The following is a 22,500-nucleotide window of genomic DNA, read 5'->3' on the forward strand; positions in this document are numbered from 1 at the left end:
TCAGAAATTAAGGCTGGGTCATCTGGGAAACGCTTTCCTTTCCAAAACAACTTCATGGCTGGGAAGAGGTGGAAGTCAGAAAGTGCAAGTTCAAGAGAGTAGGGAGGATGTGTGGGATTTAATAACCACACATCGTGCTTCTTATCTGGCGACATGCGAGTTGTGCACCGGAGCGTTGTCCTGCAGGAGGAGGGTATCTTTGCTGATCTTGCCCCGTCTCTTGATTTTGATAGCTTCCCTTAATTTCCTCAAATGTGAAACATAATAGGCTTCTGTAATTGTGATACCCTTTGCCAGGAAATCTGTCATCACTACTCCGTCCTGATCCCAGAAGACTGTGAGCATGACCTTGCCAGCGGAGGGTTGCACCCTTGCCTTCTTTGGAAGTGGTGGGTCCAAGTGCTTCCACTGCATTGACTGGGCTTTGATCTCTGGATCATAATGATGGACCCAGGTTTCATCCTGTGTAATCAGTCTTCTGAAACTCTTTGACTCATCTACTTGGTACATCTTCAAATTCATCTTCGACGCGTTCTCGCTTCTGGAATGGTGTGAGCAACCTGGGAATGCATCTGGCAGACACCTTATTCATATGCAAATGGTCAGGAATTATAGGGCTATTTGGCGAATAGTAATGTGCCGGTTTTCTCAAATGGCAGCTTCAACTTGACGGACAGTTTCCTCATCAATGGCAGAAGGGGGTAGACTAGGTCTAAGAGTTGTTTCCACAGATTTTCGGCCATGTTTGAATTCAGGATGCCAGCGTTTTACAAGGTCATATAATAAGGCATTATCAACATAAGTTACTTTCATTTCATCAAAAGTCTCCTGTGGTGTGTGTCCTTTCAAATATCAAAAACCGGATCACTGCTCGACATTCAAAGGCTCCATTTCACAACTGACTCAGTTTAAACACCTGTAAACCAGAAACTACAATTAGTTCCGAGCTGTAATTTGCCATAGAACCTATCGAGATATAAATCATTGCACATGCAACTTTTCATCTCGATCAGACGATTAGAATTGAGTCAGGGACATTACTTATTGCATGCCCATCGTAAATACAGTATTTATCATTCGTACATTAAAATTCACCTGATGTGTCTTCCGCTAAATAGCTTTGTAAATAAAAAAGTGTGACTCTAAACGAAAGCCAGTATACCACCATAACCCGGAGGCTTACCATTTTAAAGTTGGTTTCCAGCCCATTTAATCTTCGACATGGATTAACTGTCAACAAGCGGCTCGGTGGTTTGCCTCTCAGGAATATCATCAATCACTCCCCGATACACTGTCGATTCTCTGTTTAAACTATTTGAAATGTGTTCAGCGCAGCGCTTAGTAAATTCTTTCCTATCACTGAAGAGAATGCTTTCCGACGAAAATGTTTTGGTAGAATGATTTAACGTTACACTTATACGCCGCAACTTGTAAGACCTAAGCTTTCGCCTTCCACCAGTTTTGCTTCATTTTTCTGAGCCGAGATTGTTCCAAACTTATGGCCATTTTTGTGTTTTACTGAAGATTTTTTGCCAATAATCCACACTTGATAGGTTTGATGCATTTTATTGAGCAAATGGAGGATAGTTGGATAATTTTCATCAAATTAACCTTCGTTTTACCTTTGAATATATCCAGCATCATACAGTTTTAAACTACCTCCAGAATGTTATACGATCATTCCCACATAGAAAGGAGGACAGTTTTCTATCAGTAGCCTTTTGAAATAAGTGCGGTATCGCTTTAACGATCAACTTGCTGACATAAATTATCTTATATTAATTTATTCATTGCGTATTAATATTCTCATCTTTATTAGTTGTTGTTTCACGACGTTTCGGCCAACTATTCTTCTGGCCTGGTCAGGTGGAAACCGCGACGGATAGGAACTTCAAATCTTCTAACTGCATTCTCAGCAATCACTGCCATGCGTACTTATTGTCGTCTGACCACGTTTTTGGTTAAGTCAGCCTCTGGCCGTCTTTGGGTAGGATTCAAACCGCTATCTTCAGACAACCATCATCTGGAACCGTAGAGATCCAACGTCTTTATCAACTGCGGCACGGACTCGAAGGGCGTACAAGGGTGGATGCAGTTAGGAGATTCGAAGTTCCTATCCGTCGCGGTTACCACCTTACGAAGGTCAGAGAAATAGTTGGCCGAACCGTCGTGAAACAACAACTTATAAACATGAGAATAACAGTCCGCAATAAATAAATTAATATAAATAATACTCATCTCAATAATGAATTTCAATTAAAATAACATTATATATATATATATATATATATATATATATATATATATATATATATATATATATATATATATATATATACCATTCGTACGGACCCGACCATAGAAAATCAGATAATAAATAAAACGTGCATTTATAAGATCAAAAAATCCAACCTTGATCGCCCTTCGAGGCCCCTGGCGCAGTTGATAGCGAAGTTGAATCCCTACGGTTCCAGATGATGATTGTCTGAAGAAAGCGGTTTCAATCCTATCCAAAGCCGGCCAGAGGCTTACTTGGCCAAAAACCTGATAAGAGGACAACTACTACGGATGGCAGTGATTGTTGAGAATGCAGTTGGGAGATTCGAATTCCTATTCGTCGCGGTTACCACCTGACGAAGGTCAGAGGAAACAACAACTAATAAAGATGAAAATAATAGTCCGCAATAAATGAGTTCATATAAATAATACTCATCTCAATAATGAATTCCAATTAAAATAATATATATATATATATATATATATATATATATATATATATATATATATATATATAAATTATCTTGATATAAAAATTTGTTGATTTTGAACAGGGTGCTTACTTTTCATCCTGACTGTGGAGCAGATATATATATATATATATATATATATATATTTATTTATTTATTTATATATATATACATATATATATATATATATATTATACTGTAAAGTTATATATTGTTATCAGAATTATGTGCAATGACATAATCAATGAGATGGCAATAATTAGACCGGCTTTCTTGCAACGAGGCAGCTGAAATACTGTATTACTCAGCAAACTAAAAAATAAACGTTTGCGGCTTTTTTTCATAATATTAAAATTGTAAAACAAATGTTAAACCTAAGACGATGTAGTGATTAAAGTTAGAAACAACATTAACTCCTCTTTCAGAAACAAATAACAACATATTTGTTACACCGTGATTGCATCTTAAATTACAAATAGAGCAATCAAAATACAAATAAAATAATACTTATAAACAATAGGTTACGCTAAAAACTTAGTATTTCGAAAGTCTAAACGTCTACCGATTGCATCCCTACATTTATAACACGTTCGTAACACATTGTAATACAAATAGCCAACCTAATATGATATGTTGATTAAAGGTAGCAAAAAAATAAAATAAGTTTGCTTAAAAATGCAAGGTTATTATATTAAATCTGGATTTGTTTACTTGATCATGCATCTCACATTATAAAGAAAATTAAAAAAATATTTAAAATAGTTTGGGACACGAAAAATGTACATTGTGTTAGTTTTCTTTTGTTTTAGCAAATACTAAATTTAATTGGTCGCGTGTCATAGAGCTGTAAATATTTTCTAATATCGATCTTGTAAAACAAATATTTAACTTAAGAGATGTGGAACGAATTGGAAGGAAGGAATTTTTATTTAGAAAATTAAAGTATGCAATTGATTTCAGTGAAATAATGAGAAGATAACTGTTTCTCAAAACAATATACACGCGATTAAAGTTGATCCAAACGGCAAATCAGAAATAATATTAAGGCAGGCATAAAATAGTAATATATATATATATGTTAGAACATGCATTTACCTACAAAAATAATATTGCCATTAATAAAGTATATATGATTATACTCTTTCCAATAAGACGTATTTTTAAATCGTATTTCTCAGTTAGTATCCGTTTAAATATTTCTATATGTGTTTGGTTTATGCTAAAGTTATTCAACAAATTGAAATACGGAAATGTAAGTAAAATAATAAAATAAAACTAGAAAAAATCGTGAAATGGGAAATGAAATATTTAAATAAAAACACTTGTCAGTAGAAAGATGAAAGGAGAGTATTCTCAACACAATCAAATAAAAACTGATCATGACATGAAATTAGAAAAAAAAATGGCCTAGATAAACAAATCTCAATGTTATAGCCTTGTAACATACAAAAATAATAATGAAGTAATAAAATACATAATAAATTTATTTTAAATCAGGTAGGATTTTAAACCCAGGATATGTTTTTAATTTCTTTTCGGTTTTATTAATTTAAGAATATTTTTTTAGTTTATTTATTATTAAATTTAAAATATAATACTTGGAATTTCTTTGTTTTAACCTGTTCGTGTTTCTTTATTAATGCAACAAAACGAAGTTAGCAACGAAATAAAATACCAGGCTTTTCCAGTCGGTAAAACTAGCGACTAAACTAAGTGGGACGGCCATGTCAAGATGCGGGAAATAAATATTTAGTATAAAATAATTAACAAGAAAGACAAGTTCTGTCAAATAGTCATCATCATCGGCGGTCACTCGTGTCCGAGTAAGACTTTCCTCCGTTGTGGCTTCTGTGGGTCCTCAGGTGAGCATAGAGCCCAATCCTAGACCCAATTTGTCTTGTGCAATTTGGGCAGATAAAGGTAGTGGTTGTGGGGTGCGGTTGGGTGTGTCTGGTTGATAATCTGTCCTTTCTGTGATTGCGTTTTTCCTCAGCAGCTTGATTTAGGTCACTACTATAAAGCGCAGCACCTTTGTGGACAGCGCTCCTCCATGCCAACTTGCTCCCAGCCACGTCCTCCCATGTCTCAAGGTCCATGTGAAACCGCTTTAGATTTGCTTTGATGTTGCCCTTATACCTCATCTTTTGGCCACCCTGGGCACGCTTTCCCTCAACAAGCTGAGAGTAGAAAATCTGTTTTGGGAGGCGGAGATCCGGCATTCGGACAACATGACCAGTTCCTTCTGAGCTGGCGTTGAGCAACAGTAGCGGTGATATGGGAATGTCAGCCTCACTCAGGACGCTGGTGTTGGTGCGTCGGTCTTTCCAACTAATTCTGAGGATTTTTCGGAGGCATCTTTGGTGGTACGTCTCCAGGGTTTTTACCTGCCTCCTGTATGTGGTCCACTCCGATCCATAGAGAAGAGTGGGCAGCAAGACAGCTTTGTATACCATGATTTTGGTCTTTGCCAGAAGGTCACGGTTCTCAAATACTCTCTTCCTTAGCCTTGAGAAAGCCCCACTGGCACAGCTGAGACGGGGTTGTATTTCATCATCTATGTTGGCTTTTGAGGATAGGATGCTGCCTAGGTATGGGAAGTGGTCCACATTTTCCAGTCTAGCGTTGTCGATGGAGATGTTTGGGGGTGAGACTGGAGTACTGTTTGGTGGTGATTGATGGAGGATTTGGGGTTTTTTATATTAATTGTTAGGTGTTTGTACGCCCTCGTGAAGGCAACCAGTGTACACTGTAGGTCCTCTTCTGAGAGGGCAACAAGGGAGTTATCGTCTGCATACTGTAGCTCCATAATGGATATGGTGTTCGTTCGACCTTTGGCCCTAAATCTGTTGATGTTAAAAAGTCGCCCGTCAGTTCTGTACATGATCCGAACTCCACGGGGAAGATGTTTGTCCGTGAGATGGAGGATAGCAGTAATGAAGATGGATCCTACTTGGGGACTTCAATGCCAGAGTGGGACGAGACCATCAGCACTGGAGAGGAACGCTTGGAAGAGGAGTTGGGAACATTAACTCAAATGGTACACTCCTACAGACAAAGTGCTCAGAACATAACCTGATCATCACGAACACACTTTTCCGACAAAAAAAAATCGCATTCAAAACATCATGGATGCACCCTCGAAGTAAAATCAGGCACCTCATTGTCCGTGCCAAAGACCGCTGTGATGTGCTGAACACCAGGGCAATTACCAGTACAGACAATTGTTGGACCGACCACCGTCTTATTCGCTCCATTGTGTCTATCCATTTAATGCGGAAGCAAAGGATGCAAAAAAGACAGAGCCGACCAAAGCTCAACATCGAGCAGCTGGGCGATATCACCTACCAACAACACCTCCAGGCGGCTGTTAGCGCGGACCTGCCAAGCAGTATCCGCATGATGCTGAAGAGCACTGGGACAAGCTGTACTCTGCCATCATGGACTCCAGTATAAGCATCCTAGGGCAGAAAAAGCGGAAACATCAGGATTGGTACGATGAAAACGATACCGAAATCCAACAGCTTATAGACACCAAGACGCAAACTTTTATCACCTGGCAGAATAACAACAATTGCAAGGTTAAAAGAGCTGCAAATGCCAAGGCTAAAGCGGCTGTCCAATCGACAGTCAGGAAGCTGAAGAGCCTCTGGTGGATGAAGAAGGCTCAGGAGATCCAGCAGTTTGCTGACTCTGGGGACACCAGACGATTCTTTGAAGCCACAAAAGTAGTATACGGCCCCAGCTACCGTTTTCTGACCCCCTTCGGTCAAAGGATGGGCTCACGCTGCTGAAAGGAAAGGGAGAAATAACAAATAGATGGAAAGAGCATTACGAGGATCTTCTGAACAGGGACACCACTCCAGAGATGGAGGCCCTTGAAAAACTACCCCAACAGCCCATAATTGAGAGCATGGGAGAACCACCCAGTCTGGAAGAGGTGCGGGGTGCAATTAGGAAGATGAAAAACAATAAGGCGGCTGGTTCTGACGGCATCCCAGCAGAAATCCTGAAGAAAGGCGGGTCTGATCTTCTCAGACACATCCATGCCTTACTGCTCAAAATATGGGAACAAGAGACATCCCTGCACAACTTAGAGATTCCCTAGTTGTCTCCATATTTAAGAAGGGAGACAAGGCAAACTGTGGGAACTACCGGGGCATTTGTCTCCTCTCTACCACAGGGAAAGCCCTAGCTCGGGTTTTTGCCAACAGGCTTACACCCCTTGCAGAAACCATCCTTCCCGAGTGCCAAAGTGGCTTTCGACCAAATAGAGGCACGATGGACATGATCTTCACTGCTCTTCAACTACAAGAAAAGTGCAGGGAGCAAAATTTACCATTATACATGACTTTTATAGACCTTACTAAAGCCTTTGACTCTGTGAACCGTCAAGCCCTTTGGCTGGTTCTTTCAAGGTTTGGATGCCCAGAGAGGTACATTCGGGTACTGAGACTGCTACAGTACAATATGTCAGCTACAGTCCTCATTAGTAGTGGAGATGAAACAGAGCCCTTCAGGGTTGACACAGGAGTGAAACAGTGATGTGTCATTGCCCCAACCCTGTTCTCCATCTTCATTACTGCTATCCTCCATCTGTCAAATAGAAGAGTTTGCTGTCTCAGATGACCACAGGGTGAATATCAAAGAAAAGGATGAACAGAGTAAATAGATATAGCTAGTCAGAGAGCCGAAAGTGATTGGGATGATAAAGAAAATCCAAATAATACCTATAATAGTAGGCGCACTAAGACAATTCCAAAAAAACTTGGAAAAAAGAGTGGGAGAAATTGGAATCAGAGGAATGGATAGAAAGATACAACGAATAACGAAAATAAAAACAGATGAAATATAAAAAAAAACATTGAATGCGGAGATTAATGCACATGAGCCACGGGCGCGGGGCAAACAAATTGTGACAAAGACAAAACATAAAGAACAGTTACATGGAACAACGAACATTGCAGTTGCATATCTACAAATTCCCTATCACCTCGCACATCTTCTCCGATTGTCCCACCACCGCCCCCCCCAAAGAGAGATTACAAATAGTTGTGAAGGGTCAAGGAGGATGGAAAGACCGAAAATTGAGCGGTAACCAGACCTCTGATAGAAAAGTGCGAAGAGAACTTGGACCTTTTTAATCTTATTGCTACTCAAATTCCAGTGGACACCTATGGTCGCTGCAGGCGAGCAATTAATGGCAAGCAGCTGTTGCGATAACGTACTGGAAATCTGGGGAGAGCTCTTTGATGCCTTCTGTGAAATATTCTTTGTGAACTAATAATAATAATAATAATAATAATAATAATAATAATAATAATAACGTATGCAGATTTACTATTATAACAACATATAAAATATACATATAGAACTAAGAAATCCGTGTTTACAATAATAACGTCGTACGAAACATTTTTATTTTGGAAATAAATTTGTTTGTTTTTTTACAATCTATTTAAATTTAGTAACTATTTATAGAAGAGATGTGTTAAATAGATGTTAGAGCTTTACTTTATCTAATAATATATACTATAAATATAAATATACTAAGAGATAAGTATCATATTTTTTATTATCGACTAGTTTTCATAATATGATGAACGAAATAGTCGTAGCCACGTAACCGTTGTTTTTTTTTCTTATTTTAATGTTTCATATTCTTTTTCCTGTTCTCTGTCATGTAAAAATCATTGGAGTATATTTCTCTACATTTGTAATGTAGACATACTCATTCATTGATAGACGACACGTTTACTTATTATTAAAACTCAGAACGTTAAAAATATCATGAGGTATCATAGGAAAAGACGCGACACTACAGACTGTCTTATTTAACAATCTTTCTTGCTATTCATTTTTTTACTATGTGTTATTTTTACCTGAACTTGTTGTTGGCGTCTTTATATTTCACACTTTTCTAGAGTCACGATAATAATCAATGGACAGTGCACATAGGAGCGATTCAAGATTAAAAGTTAAACTGAATTTCAGTATGAAAAAGAACAAAAATATGAGAGGTATGCGTATTATAAATAGAATATCCAAAATTTATATCGTTTTAGACAACGGTTTTTGCAATATACGGAAAATGCATTTGGTTTTTCTTTCTTTTCTTTTTTTCTATTCCATTCTATTCTATTCTTTTGTATTCTATCCTTTTCTTATTACACCGAGTCATAAAATAATGAACTGTATTGTTGTATATAGAAGGGGGAAGGTTCCGGTCATTAGAGTAACAAAGTAAATAGGACTGAAAATAATATTTATTAAAGGAAAAAGCTAGAATCGAACCCAGTATTTATGAGTTCAAAAATGCGTACTTCAATTTAGATACGATGAGAGGAATGGGGAGCATTGCCCATTATGTTAGAAATAACGATACAACTAGAGAGCAGAGTAAGGACAATCGAAATAAAGTTAGGAATGTTCTTTGTGTTGTCAAGAAACATGTTAAAGACATATGTATGTAAATCAACGTGAGGAGACAATCACATGGTTGCGCAAGTTCCTGACGTCACAATGAAAAATAGATACAATATATTCAGTTAAGTTTGACTCAGTCGGTCGGAGCAGTCAGAGGGAGTTGTGTTGACAGTTAATGTCGGAAGAAGTAGCCGTACCTCTTTTGGAAGCGAACCAGAAAGGCAGCCAAGACAATATATTTCTGCAAGGCAATCTAATCCCTGATTATCTTATTCAGCTGGAATAATAAATATAATTATGAAATAAGTAAGCCTTTGTGTTCGTCATCATTTCCACTTAAAGGTAATGTGCTTTTGTTTATCGTCTTTGTAAACGAACCTAATATGAAACACCCATCATAACTGTTTGCAGTATGTCCGCTGTATCAATAATGGGTTCCCTTCTGCATGTTAAAAAGAAATGTCAATTTCACATCTCTTCTCATTCACTTCTCTATAAATATGAACTCCTGATAAGTAATTGTTATCATTGTCGCCGTCATGTACACAATTGTATAAATGTCTCATCCTCCCTGCTATGTCGTCGAGATGTACACCTCACTATTCAACACCTACGTGTGTTATATGTTGCCTCTGTTATGTACACCGCAACACAATAATATGAGCTAGATAATATTGTTCGTTAGAGGGAGGCGCACACATTAATACCCCACTCCTTTATATTTATTCTACCCTGCTGCAATTCATTTGAATTTTTTATTAGTATTAATTATAAGATTATTGCAACTTTATCAGATTATGAAACCAAAATCAATGCAGCAATTAAATAATTACCGATATGAAATAATTAAAGACTTTACATTTCCAAATCTGTCAACGTCCGAGGACCGACGATGTATTCAAATTGTATTTCCGCAGCGTAAAATCCAAAATAAAAATTAATGGCAATTCAATATAACAAGGATAAGAATAAATTACTATAAAATCAAAGCGCTAATTTGAATTAAAAATAATCTAATTCATCAATATTACAAATTTATGAACGTTTCGCTAATAATCTCGTCTTTATGGATTGTGCTTGCCTGTTAATTGCAAAAGAAACTCAGTTTTTAATGCGGCGCATGTAATATACGAGTATCAACAGTTATTATTTGTGAATTGACTACAAGTAAGCTTAAATCCCCTTTCTCTCATTTGTAAACGTGTCTATTCTTACAGAATACACACATAGTATAAGGTGGGTGCAAAGATAATGGCGTTTTGTTGACGTTCAACTTTAGAAGCTGATTATCTCTTTTTTACATAGGCGTCACTACATATCAAGGTCGAGAGGTCACTCAAGGATAAGGGTTAAATAAGGGTTTCATAATAAGCTTTATTAATCAAAATAGGAATCATTAGAATAGACACATTTTCACCAACAAGAAATAATTTTATTTATCCTATTAGCATAGAACACTTTTGAAAAGGATTCAGTCATTGAAGATCGATTCGGCATCATCTCGGCTTTTGAAGCATTTTTCGTGCACGAAATTGTCGAGATGCGTTCAAAAGAGATAATCGATGGCAGCGAGTTCTAGTAAATATGGCGGATGAGGTAGAGTCTCGTAGGCCAATTCGTTCCACTTATGCAAGGCCAGTTGAGCAACATGCGGGCGAGCGTTGTCATGTGGGAGAATTGGTCCCTTTATATTGACCAATCTCGGGCGCATACGTTGGAGCTTCTGCTGCATTACCTTAATTTGCCGGTGGTACTTCTCTGCCCGGATTCAAGACGATGGGGTGGATGCGACCGGCCGAAGCCCGTCAAAAAGTCACCATACCATTTTTGGTGCAATTTCGTCATTGAGAAGTGTTGTAGAGGTTCAGTGGCATCCAACCACTGTGCCGAACGTTGCTGGTTGTCGCAGAGGACCAACTGCTCATCACACGTAAAAATCCGCCCAAGAAATAGTTCCTTTTTGTTTTTCTTTTGAGCAGGAGTGTAGAAGACATCTCAAAACGACATCTATTTTTTAATTTGCCTTCAATTCATGCGGCATCCAAGTTTTAGACTTCCCTATTTGTTTTAAATGGTGAACGACTGTTGAGTGAGCAACGTCTATTTCAACAGTAAAATCTTGTGTGGTTTTGCAAGGATCAGCTTCAATGATAGATTTCAAATGTTCGTTATCAACAGTAGTCAGTCAGCCGCGACCATCTTGATATACGAGGTTCTTGTGACTATTGCGTAATTTCTTGAACTGCCGTTGTGCTACATGTTTGATAGTTGTTTTGGGCCAATACATCATACATATTACGAGCTGACTCGGTAGATTATCGGCCTAGTTTGAAGTGGAACAGGAAAATTGTCCGGATTCGAATTTTACCCATGCTGTCGAAAAGCCTGTAAAAGGTGAATTAAGAGATAGAGAACGGTTACTAATAAGACGATTGTATGGAGCTGAAACGCCGCTTTAAAATGATATATAATATCGTTATATATATATATATATATATATATATATATATATATATCAATGAATAAATATAGAAATCATATATAAAAGTAGCATATGTGAGAAAACGATATTGTTTTTTTACTCAATACACAAACTTTTTTTAATGAACCATAGTCTGTTTTAATATCGATTATAAAATGCGTATTTGGCTTACAAATCATGCGAATTATAGTAGTATTGTTTTTTTACTCAATACACAAACTTTTTTTAATGAACCATAGTCTGTTTTAATATCGATTATAAAATGCGTATTTGGCTTACAAATCATGCGAATTATAGTAGTATTCGTAGAATATAAGATAGTTATTAAGACGCCAGCTAATAAACATTTGTGTCTTGATCATATAAACATATGTGATAAATATGTATTATTACATGGCCTCCAAAAGCAAAGTTAATGATTTTTACTAACATTGATTACAGACATCATAAATTTATTTCACATGATTGTTATTAAACATAAAAACAGTATTACATAGTTATTTATTAAGACAATAGGAATGTGTTTTATTTCTACAAATGTCACAAAGTAGATAAGAAAATAACGTGTATCTATAACAAAGCCAATAGCCATTAGTCGCGTACTCTCGTGTAATGAATAAATGCGTAAATGTAGGACTAGCATGAACTTCTTAAAGATAAACTAAAATGAGCGAAAAATGGGTTGAAATGACTTAAATAAATAAAAAGTAAATGACTTAGAATAACTTTAATGAACTTAAGGATGAATTAGATGAACTTAAGAAGGATTTAAATGCTTAAAAATAAATGGAATCCTTCTAGAACAACTTGAATAATCTGGAGAATTAATTGAATGGCGTTGAGACTGACTAGTTATAAAGTGGGTGATCATTTTACATTAACTTAATACATACAAGTGATCCCCCACTTTATATCACAATAAGTATAGCATGTAGTAAGAACAGATACTACACTTTGATCTTGGCCAAAGGGCCAAGAAAAGCTGTATTTATTTGCTTCCTCACCGAGCAAATTAGGCACAAGTCCGATTTTAAATGTGAGGGGTGAAGGGGAAATGGGGACCAACTCCCCGGGGAGTAGGGGAGCTGGATAGTGATAATTTGTTATGAAGGGTTGCCCCTACATTGTCCAAGGTCTTATATGTGAGGTTGCCCCCATATTATTGTCTTTATTGGCACGGGGAGAAGGGGAGCTGGATAGTGACAATGGTATGCAGGGTTGAGATTTATTTGCTCCCCCACCGTGCAAATTAGGTACAAAGCCGATTTTTAATGTGAGGAGTGAAGGGGGAATGGGGACCAAATCCCCGGGGAGTTAGGGAGCTGGATAGTGACAATTGGTATGAAGGGTTGCCCCTACATTGACCAAGGTCTTATATGTTAACTTGCCCTCACATATAGTGTTTGCTTGCAATATCTGCCGGAAAAATTATTACACTTTGAGCTTGGCCAAAAGGTCAACAAAAGGGTATTTATTTCCTCCCCGACCGAGCAAATTAGGCACAAAGCTGATTTCAATGTGAGGAGTGAAGAGGAAATAGGGACCAACTCCCGGGGAGTACGGGAGCTGGATAGTGACAATTTGTATGAGGGGTTGCCCCTACATTGACCAATGTCTTATATGTAAGATTGTCCCCATATTATGGTCTTTGCTGGCAGTGTCTGTAGGAATAGATACTACACTTTGATATTGGCCAAACAGCCAAGAAAAGGGTATTTATTTGCTCCCCCGCCTAGCAAAGTAGGCACAAAGCTGATTTTAATGTGAGGAGTGAAGGGCAAATGGGGACTAACTCCCCGCGGAATAGGGGAGCTAGATAGTTACAACTCGTATGAAGGTTTGGTATTTATTTGCTCCCCAACTGGGTAATGACAATTGGTATGAAGGGTTGCCCCTACATTGACCAAGGTCTTATATGTGGGACTGCCCCCACTTATGGTATTTGCTGGCTGTATCTGCCAGAACAGATACTATAATTGATCTTGGGCAAAAGGTCAAGAAAAGGGTATTTATTTGCTCCCCCACCGAGAAAATTATGCACAAGGCCGATTTTTAATGTGAGGCGTGAAGGGGAAGTGAGGACCAACTCCCCGGGGAGTAGGGGGGCTAGATAGTGACAATTGGTATGAAGGGATGGTATTTATTTGCTTCCCCACTGAGCTAATTAGGCACAAGGCCGATTTTTTCATGTGGAGAGAGAGGGAAGGGGGAAGTAAGAGGAGACCAGCTCCCGATGGGTGGGAAATGAGAGCTGGATTGTGCCAATTGGTATGAAGGGTTTCTCCTACATTGACCAAGGTCTGATATGTGGGGGCAACCCCACATATGGTCTTTGCTTGCAGTATCTGTCGGACAGATATTACACTTTGATCTTGGCCAAAAGGTTAAGAAAAGCTTAAAAAGCTAAGAACAGCATCTATTAATAACACCCCTTTTATCTTAACCAAAAAGGCCAAGCACAAAAGTGTTACGGACAGACCGACCGACCGGCGGAGTGACTTTTAGAGTCGCTTTCACGCGATTAAAATGAGTGTCAGATATAAAGATCTATGCGGTTTCATGTTCTGGTTTATTAAAACCATTTTATATCAATAAAACCGCCGACATATTTTTAGACGACTTATTCTTCTTCACCACACACTTGTAATAATATTCAACTCATTGCCTTTCACCAGCTTCAATTGCATAGATCTGATGACAATTACATGAACGGTGGTACGCATACAATCATAGCTGTCTATCGTATTGCGTATCTTCTCGAACATACATTTGTTACTTAACACTGGTATGAAATGTATGATTCATATGTGATTTAATTGCAGTTTCAATGTATCAACATTTTGTGCTCAAGTTATCGCATATCAGAAAATGTTTGAAATACATGATGTATTCTGGAAGAATGTAACAAAATAAAAACGACCAAAGCAAACCAACGTATCTTACTCATCTAAATATAAAACCTTTAGTAATCGTTAAACTATAAAAAATTATGAAAATTTAAATTTGCTAAGTTTTTTTTAAATTTGCTAAGTTGTCTTACATAAGAATCACCACATATCAAGGCCAAGAAACCCCTCGACGATAAGGGTTAAGAGTGTACAGTAGTCAATTGGACAATATAGTAATCGTTAGTAATGGGAATTCGGTAAATTAGTTAACTTAAGTGGAACGGCTCATCAAGAACTTGTTTACGTTGGACTTGAAGACAATCAGATTGTAGTCAGCTGGAAACCTGGAAAACGGAAGACGGTTCCACAGGCGTGCACTTCTAAGAAAGAAGATGTGTTCCTGGAATCGACGCATCTAAGGTTTCCTATTTTTTAATATTCAAAGTATAGTTCATATTTTTGTTTTATATTAATCGATTTTCTGCTGGTGTAGCCTAAGACCTTAAGAGGGTCGCTAAGAAAGCTGAAATGTTGTAATTAACATATGTTAGGACACTGGTCAGCTATTTTAAAGAACTAAATTATTAAATTAAATCATTCCAAATAATTAAATAGTCAGTCATCATTTCTCAAACTCCGAAATCATACTATATACTTATATGTCCATTCCGGAATGTTTTCAATTCTTGATCTGATACGAACTTTCTCTATACGTATGAATTCAAGCTACGCTAATAATGAAACGACACATGTAAAATTAAACTTGTTGGAAACGGGAGAGTAATGTGTTGCCAACACGTACCTGCTTATTTAGGAACAAATTACCTATTTTCTCATTATTGTCTAATTTGCTTTCGTGGGGAGGCAAATGAATATCCCGCCACCGCCTGGCCTTCCAGGTCGGGGTCACAGTGTAGTATCTGTTCTGATGCTTCCCTTGGCACTTAAGTAATCAGGTTTGGTCGATGTGGGGGAAACCCTTGATACCAGACAATTACTTTTTGAAGTCATTCGGGCCTCGGTCAATGTGAGGGAAACCCTTCATATCGAGACAATTGCTGTTTATTGAGACACTGCCAAAGTTTACCCTTTTTCGAGGAAGCTGGTTTTCACACACAATGTAGACCAGTGTCCGGAAATCATTGTCACTGTAGTTTATAAAGAAAGAAACAAACAAACACTCGCAGATGCGCCATGAATAAAAGACGAAAAACCGGAAGAACAGATACAAGAAACAATGTAAATAGGAAATAAACAACGCATAACAAAAAAACCTGTAAAACTGTTCACGGCGATTAAAAAATGAACAGATTAGGAAAGCATTCAAGAATTGCACACACTCACACAGACAAACTAAAAGAAAATAAACAAAATAAAAAAAACGAATTATCAACACAAAGAAAAATGGGTTTAATTAATTTAGGAGAAAGTCGTCTGCAACCATTTGCTCGTTAAATCATTAAATCAATGTCTGTATAAATGAAAATAAAAATAAGAATTTTATTAAATAATAATTGATTTGTAATTTGTTTTACTAAAAATTTATGTTTCCTTGAAATAAGAATTTTATAGTTTTATTAGAATTGTACTGAGATGGTTTGTCTTTAACCGTCAATCACATGAATTAGTCATAAAAAAGCTGACACGCGATTGGGATTTTAGAGGCGTTAAAAAGTTAAAAGAAATTGTACTTCTGTTTATATAAAAAAATGCTCTAAAATGTTTTTTTTCTGGTTTTGGGTTCATTTAAATTTCTGCTTTCTTTGTAAAAATAAGACATGCCTCGCTAATAAAAAAAATATGTTACTCGGGCTAGGCGGTGAATTTTGTTACAACTTTTGTTTTTTGACTTTTCATCAACTTTATTAAACGATGGCTGTTATGCATGAAATGTAATTTTATGAATAGATATCAAATAACATTTTACATGCATAACAGATATCATTTAATAAAGTTAATGAAAAGACAAGAAAACAAAAGCTGTAACAAAATTCCACTCCTAGCCCGAGTAACATATTTTTATACATGTATTTATGATGTGTTGGTGTTCGTTGGTGTTCACCGTAAACAAAAAATATTCAAGTTAAGAGACAAAACAGATTAGGGATATTAGTTGAGAATTAAACTGATAGTCATCTGCAGATATCAAATTAAGAGTAGTAAAAAAATAGCGTGTTTCGTGGCAGTAAATTATTTTGTTGTTTTCAGAGTTGTTCGCTAGGTTCAAATTAAATGAGTCCGTATAAAGTGTATTTTCTCATTTTCAATGGAATGTTACCGATCTAAGTTAAGGGTTTAACTATCAGCAAACTATAGGGTGCCTTACTCTTGAAAATTACTACTTCTTTCGGCAGTTCTATGCCTAGAGCTTATTGCGATAACCAACTATGGGGAAGACATAGGAATAACCACTCAATAGCGTAAAATCGGGACGAGGGTAATGATAAAATTAGCAATTATGCTGCGGAGCATTCTACGCTAAAAAGAGAAGAAAATAACAAAGGCCTCTAATACGTAATAAATCAATAAGAAAATATGGGCTCAAATGGAAACTGTAGTACAACAAGCTACCATGATAAGTTTTTCTGTGGAGTATGCGTATTGTATGATCCTATTTATTTTATTCTATGACATACCTAAGTCGTGTGGACATTGCACACACCGCTTTGAAACGATAGTAAATGGTTTAGAAAAAGTTTTTCTTGTCCAGTGTAATGGATCTGAGAAATGAGGCTTATAATTAGGGAAGTTTTTCATGTTTTTCTGTGATCTGTGCCGGAGTACATGATATTGCAGAGATTGTAAGCCAAGGGAATTACGACAATAGAAAATATCTTGTGTGAGTATGGGAGAGGCAAACCACTGGAGATATTGTAAGTAAGGATGTTCTATTTAATCCTAAAGATCAGAGAGGATGTATAAAGAAACTGTTAGTGATGGGGAGACAAATAGCTACGACACAATGGGCGCCCTGTGTTCGTTATACCATAAAAGAAAAAGGGGCAGATGAACAATTCGACGAGGAGCCATCGGGTTTGTACAGAGCAAAACGGGGCTTCTGTTTATTATAATAAAAGGGTGAATGGGACGAAACAGCTGATAACTGCCGTAGAGAGTATAACCTACAACCAAGAGAAAATGCCATGCGACCAGAAACGAGATCTGGTCTTAATCATATAAGGCGGTCAGATGCTGATGGCTGACCGTAGAAAAATAATAATGATGGGAGCTTAAAAAATATACGAACAGTTTAGTAAAATTCCATGTCTTTTTGAAAATATGACGACAAGTTAGGTTTGAATTATAGACGATTCGTCACAGGCAGGTAAGTGAGAAGATGATTACTATGTAGTGTTGGAAATAAACTTAGGAATTTTCTGTCTTCAGAATAAGTATGTACAATATACGGTAAAAAATTAGGTGACTGTTTTTTTTTTTGCCATAATAACGTATAGATATAAAGAAGAGTTTAGAGAGTAAATTACTTTATTTAGGAAGGATAACTTTGAAGGCCGTTCGAGTTGGAAAGTGAAGATTCTAGTCCGAATAGCATTGTTAGGAAGAAAGTACGCAATCATTAAAAACACGACGGAGTATAACCCAAGGGAAAAGTGTAAAAATAATTTGGTTGTCAGAGTTTTTGTAGGAAGAAATTACTTACATTTTCAAGAGCATGTCCAAAGCAATATATCAATATTAGCAACAACTCACAGGCAGGGCTTTCCTATATTTAGGGCAAAGGAGACAAAAGTGGCATTCGTCTCGTAATGAACTCTTTCTAGTTTGTTATAAGCTTTTGTTGAAACGTTTACTGTGCACGCAAAACGATAATATATATATAATTCAAAATACATGTAACGCGTACGTACACTACTTGGACATTCACACATATTGACATGTATTCACCCAACACTCTAGAAAATGTACGAACGATAATACAGGCCTACATGCACCCTGTACGATCACAAACACGTTAATTATACACGCTTTATATAGTGTGTATATAACATGATATTATACATGTAAAGACACTCGTATATAAATACACGACTTATATTCGCAGACCCGTGTATAACAGTAAGGTCAAAAATTGATGAACTGCCACGGCAAGTGATCCAAATAAACAGAAACGGTTATAGTAAAATATACATCAGATTCTAGATTCACATATATTGAAGCGGGGGAATTTTGCATCAAGATTGGGAGTACGTTAATTTAGTATGTCCATCGAAGCACATTCTATGTGAGTAATCTATTATAAAAACTACTATATGGCCGTTTGTCTGTCTTCTCTCTCTCTATATATATATTTTTTACATAAGCGTCACCACTTATCAAGGCCGAGAGGCCACTCAAGGATAAGGGTGAAAGAGTGTAGACTAGTCAAAAGGACAATATAGTAATCCATAGTAATGGAAGTTCGGTAAATGTGTTAACTTAAGTGGAACGGCTCATCAGAAACGTGTTCATGTTGCACTTGAAGATAACCATATTATAGACAGCTGGAAAGCATGAAAATGGAAGACAATTCCACAGGCGTGGAGTTCTAAGAAAGAAGCTTCGATCATACAATCTATGTTTAGGTTTAGGCACAGATAAAGAGTGTGGAAAATTATTGATAATGTTTTCAGCTAGTCTAGTGTTTCTTGTGAAAGTTTGGTGAGGGGGGACCATAGATTGAAGCTCAGTCGAACACTTTCCATGAAAATAACGATAAAGCAGAGACAAACTCGCAACATCTCTTCTGTGAGATAGAGGTTGCAGCGAAGAGAAAAGGACATCTCCCACCAGGACACAAAGTCAATTTTGAACCCTATCAGGGCAGGACAAGTTTTTTTTCTAGCAGCTCCTGCCCGTATGTGCCAACAGTATTCCATCCTTGGACGTATCTGGCTCTTATATATAGAGAGAATTGCATCTGCAGTGAGATAGCTACTGGATCGATAGAAGGATCCCACCATTTTTCCAGCCGCCTTAGCAACAAATTTGATGTACATATTCCATTTAAGATCAGGAGTAAAGGTCAAGCCCAGAAGCCTGTCATAACTTGAGGCCTCACCAAGACGAGAGCCATTCATTTTAATTGGTGCCAGATGGGGATCAGAACGTTGATTATGTAAAGATAGAAGCTTGGTTTTAGATGTATTAAAAGTAACAATCCACGCCTTTCCCCATTGTACAACGTGATCAAGATCAGAGGAGAGAGAATCGGAGAGAACTCGGTCGTTTACTGTCTTAGATGTGCTACCATAGATGGTAGTATCGTCAGCAGAAATGTCTATGAACGATGTAACGATGTGATTTGGAAGATCATTAATGTAGATCAGGAAATGAGTTGGGCCCAGGATGGACCCCTGAGGGATTCCAGCATATATGCTGTGGCCTTCTGATTTTTGCCATCAACTACTACTCTTATGAACCTATCAGAGAGAAATGATTTAATAATTGAGAAGACATTTCCAGCTATACCATAGCTGGAGATGTTGTGAAGTAAACCTTTATGCCATACCCTATCAAAGGCCTTTGATATGTCAAGAGCAATTGCCCTAGCAAGGTTGCCTCTGTCGAAAGATTCGCTAATCCTATGAGATATAACTGTAAGCACATCTGCTGTAGATCTAGCAGAACGGAAACCATATTGTGTGTCACTAAGAAGGTTATTTTTGCTGAGATGGTTGATTACTTCTCTATTTAACACAGATTCTAGCAACTTACTCATGCCGCACAGGAGACTTATTGACCTGTACTGAGAGGGGGATGAGCGATCACCTAAATTCTTAAATACAGGGCATGCTGATGAGATTTTCCAGGGTGATGGGAAGTAATTCTTCTTAAGACAACGTTTAAAGAGTTTTGTAAGTGTGGGTGCTAGTTCTGGTTGATGTTTTTTGAGTACTATAACTGGAATACCGTCAGGGCCGATTGCTTTTCTGGAATCCAGGTTTTTGATTAGCTTGGCAACATCACATACAAGTATTTGTATATCACATAGTGTGTTTTCTGATACAGGAGGAAATATTGGGGGTTGGCGGCCTTGGTCGCAAAGGGTAGAATTAGCTGCAAAGTTCTTGGAAAAGAGTTTGGCTTTGTCTGATGCTGACGAGATTAACTCAGGTCCATTGCAGATAGTTGGGATAGAGCACACGCTTCTGTTCAGGATTCTGTTTGCTATTTGTCAAAACTGGTGGGAACCAAACCGCTGCTCAGCTACTTTGGACTTGAGGGACTTAGCATAAAACTCTCTGGCGTTCTTTATTACTTTCTTATAATAGTTGCTGGCAGTTCTGAAAGCGGCTTTAGTTTCCATACATCTATTACGTTTGAAGCAGTGGAAAAAGTGATTTCTGTGCGCAATAGCAGCAGCACATTCTGGAGAAAACCATGGCTGGCTGTTAGGTTTTTGCTGGAACTTTTTCGAGGGTATGAAATTGTCTATACCTACAATTTACCATTCTGTCAGGTCTGATACTATAGACGACACATCCTTTTTAAACATGGAACGCAGAGGAAGATCCGATATAAATGTACGGAAACTATTCAAACTCTGTCTCTTTTGAAACTAAAAGTCGCAGATTGCGATAGGTGCTTTAAAAGTTTTTTTACGGGGCATTTATTTGTTGGGTGCTTAGCGGGTTACAACAGTTTTTTTTTCGGAAATAATTGTGTCAAAATTGAAAAAAAAAAACGTTATACATATTGTAATTTTAGCGTAGTAAATGTTGAATAATCACCCAGTTTATATGCGTGCCACGTTAATACCGCGGTAAGCCTATCAGATCTGCATTTTACAGTTTTGCTTTCAGCTTCGATTCTAGCTAATGCAACCAGAATAGTTTTGTTACTTTTAAAACCACGACTCTGTACTAATATATACGAAATTGGACGCATTAGAACATCATATTTAAGCGTATTTCTGACCGGGAAATGCCGGGCGCTCCATCGCGAATTGTAATTCGTGCAGGAAATATACAGTACGAAACTCTTTTATCACATTGATCAACTTTTAGTGTCCAGATATATCTAAATAAAAAAACGAGTCTTGGTTAAAATTATTAGAAGTTTTGGAAGGAATTATCTGAAATGTTACACGGATTATTTAAAACTGACGAAACAATAAACTCCATGATTCACTTTGTTCACATTTCACGCTGAACAACTCAACCATCCTACATAGTGTATACGGTGTGAAATTTTTGGGTGAGAATATATGCTAAAGTAGATTAATTTTATGAGCAAAATTTTCAGGGATATAAACCAGGATAATATTTTAAATAGTATAATATATATATATATATATATATATATATATATATATATATATATATATATATATATGGGGCACTATTTTTAAATCGTATTTCCAAGTTTAATTAAAGTTTTATGATATGTTTTTATTCAATTTTAAAGTTTAAGTATAGAATAGGTAGAAAACACCCTCCCTTCTCCATGTATAGAATGGCTTATAGTGCACTAGTACCCCATATATATATATATATATATATATATATATATATATATATATATATATGCAGAGATGTTATTAATTTTTGTAAATAGTATAATATCATAAAAACAGACAGACACAGAGACATATACAGTGATGATCATATTTATTGGCACGGTAAAATAAAAGTTAAATTTTGTCTAATAAATTCTAAAAAAAGGGATTAAATTAAAGAAAATAACAAAGTATATTATGTATTTTTAACTGGCCTTTCCGATGCAGCAATCGGATTTTAGAAAAATAAATAACAAAGGAACAACAAACATAATTGCAAAAAACCCTTGTTCAAAATTATTGGCACAGCTTTGTTTTTCTTTTAGTATCAGTATAATATCAATCAATTTCTGGCTTACGTGCTTTCTGAACTTTTTTATAGCCATATTATGCTTTTTTAACGCTAATTCAGTGAATGATTTTTTCAGATAATTTTTAGATAGCGATTTATTTAAACTATTA

At 36.8% G+C, this 22,500-nt stretch overlaps 1 protein-coding gene and 1 non-coding gene across 2 annotated transcripts in view; both read right to left on the reverse strand.

Moving 5' to 3' along the window:
- LOC145266278 (uncharacterized) overlaps window positions 1–22,500 on the reverse strand; it is a 949,382-nt gene that overhangs the window by 783,483 nt on the left and 143,399 nt on the right. The gene's annotated exons all lie outside the window — the stretch shown is intronic.
- Window positions 12,435–12,636, reverse strand: LOC145273931 (U2 spliceosomal RNA). The gene has a single exon (XR_013866564.1). It is a non-coding gene; the product is annotated as a U2 spliceosomal RNA (small nuclear RNA).

This window comes from Euprymna scolopes, chromosome 4, assembly GCF_053919585.1.
Source record: "Euprymna scolopes isolate OS-2025 chromosome 4, ASM5391958v1, whole genome shotgun sequence".
Classification (NCBI taxonomy): Eukaryota; Metazoa; Mollusca; class Cephalopoda; order Sepiida; family Sepiolidae; genus Euprymna; species Euprymna scolopes.